Below are 2,500 nucleotides of genomic sequence, written 5' to 3' on the forward strand. Positions count from 1 at the left end.
CTCCAAATGTCCCCAAATGAATACCATGAAATTCTTGGTGCACGAAAGTTTTGAGTTCGGAGGGTTTTGCACATGGCCAAGTTGGTCGGTGCACCGCGGCATAGCTAGATGGCTTGTGTGGAGTTTTGTGAAAAAATGAAATTCGTGGTTTTTGAGATGTGAGGGTTGGAATGGCCTCCAAATGTCCCCAAATGAATACCATGAAATTCTTGGTGCACGAAAGTTTTGAGTTCGGAGGGTTTTGCACATGGCCAAGTTGGTCGGTGCACCGCGGCATAGCTAGATGGCTTGTGTGGAGTTTTGTGAAAAAATGAAATTCGTGGTTTTTGAGATGTGAGGGTTGGAATGGCCTCCAAATGTCCCCAAATGAATACCATGAAATTCTTGGTGCACGAAAGTTTTGAGTTCGGAGGGTTTTGCACATGGCCAAGTTGGTCGGTGCACCGCGGCATAGCTAGATGGCTTGTGTGGAGTTTTGTGAAAAAATGAAATTCGTGGTTTTTGAGATGTGAGGGTTGGAATGGCCTCCAAATGTCCCCAAATGAATACCATGAAATTCTTGGTGCACGAAAGTTTTGAGTTCGGAGGGTTTTGCACATGGCCAAGGTTGGCGGTGCACCGCGGCATAGCTAAATGGCTTGGTGGGGAGTTTTGTGAAAAAATGAAATTCGTGGTTTTTGAGATGTGAGGGTTGGAATGGCCTCCAAATGCCCCCAAATGAATACCATGAAATTCTTGGTGCACGAAAGTTTTGAGTTCGGAGGGTTTTGCACATGGCCAAGGTTGGCGGTGCACCACGGCATAGCTAGATGGCTTGGTGGGGAGATTTGTGAAAAAATGAAATTCGTGGTTTTTGAGATGTGAGGGTTGGAAAGGCCTCCAAATGCCCCCAAATGAGTACTGTAAAAGTGTTGGTGCACAAAAGTTTTGAATTGGATGCATTTTGCACTTGGCCAAGTTGGTCGGTGCACCGCGACTAGATAGGTTGGTGCCAAAATTTGTCAAATTTAAGACCTTGGCCAAACTGAATGAAATTTTGTGGGGAGGTTCCTGATATTGTTTAGTGGTGGACTGGAAAAAATGAGGTCGAAATTCGAAGTCTACATGTGCTTTTCTATTTTTCCCGATTTTACACATACCCGGTAAGTAAAAAAAATAAAAAAAATAGTTCCCCTTCGAGAAAAATTATGAAATTTGGTGAGCAAGGAGATACCATTATTCTACGAATTACTGCAAAAAATCGCATCAAAATTCGAAGTATAGCCCGAGATATGGACTTATGTCTGCTCAAAAAAAGTGTATCTACTTGTACAATTTTGCCTTTTGCATATTAACCTCTTATAGGGGGGGAGTGCTCCTTGAGCCGGCCAGCTCCACACTGGCAGGTTTTAAAGGGAGCTTGATGAGGCCTCCCCCCTCACGTGGTCCGTGCGTTAGCATGTTTATCATGGCACAACTAGCCTCTTCATAGTTGTTGAGCTTTATTAATACCAACACACGGTCGTCACTGATCGTTGGTTAGCTCGGCAGCTAGTCCCTCGGATATTGTGGAAAGTTATTTTCATGCCTAGCGATGCTTGACCCTGCGTCACTTGATGTTTCCATTTGCTTGCTTGCCCATGGTAGGGGGGGGGTGGACCGTCTTGTGGTGTGGTGTCTTGCGAACGTGAGGGTGTGTGAGTTGTAATCGAGATGCACTTGCTGGCTGGCTCCATGCCTTGCGTATCGAACGGTCAAGCATGCATCTCTTCCATTTTCACCCGTTGCCTTGGGTGATATTGGTTGATCAGTCCCTGTGTTGCCTACCCACTAGACGGTACTTCTGTGGTTGCTTCGAATTCTATCTTTCCATCACGAAGAGGTGTTGGAGGATCCTAATGTCACGCACGTGTTCCATCTAGTGAAACATCTCAGTGATGCACGTGTTGTGGCTAGTTCTTTTGGATGCGGTGCATTATATGAACTCGGGTTTACTTTAGCGACCCAGTCAACATAATTCGGTTGTGTCCCTTGATTGAGACGTTGTCCTTGAACTTGTTGTGAACAATATCGTTCTTCCACAACCCGTCGTCTTGAGTGCGATGGAAGGCAAATAAGATGTGCTTTGGCATGTCATGCACGTACTCGATTGCGGGAAGTGTGAGAAAGTGTTGTTGACAACCCGTGGGAAATGGAATGTGGCAAATCGTGATGAGCTCTTCGTGGATCTGCGAAGAAGACGACCTTTGGGCCTGTTGGAAACGAGGGAGGCGATGTTGAACTGCGAAGAAGATGGACTTTTGGGTTGTTTGAATCAATGGGAGGCCACGCGAGAACTCCGAATACTATGGACTCTTGGGTTGTTGGAAGCAACGGGAGGCCCCGCTAGAACTCCGAATACTACGGACTCTTGGGTTGTTGGAAGCAAGGGGAGGCCCCGCTAGAACTCCGAATACTATGGACTCTTGGGTTGTTGGAAGCAAGGGGAGGTCCCGCTAGAACTCCGAATACTACGGACTCT

Source organism: Vigna unguiculata, unplaced genomic scaffold (assembly GCF_037176805.1).
Source record: "Vigna unguiculata cultivar grain cowpea cultivar isolate G323 ecotype 2 unplaced genomic scaffold, ASM3717680v1 ptg000060l, whole genome shotgun sequence".
In the NCBI taxonomy this organism is placed as follows: Eukaryota; Viridiplantae; Streptophyta; class Magnoliopsida; order Fabales; family Fabaceae; genus Vigna; species Vigna unguiculata.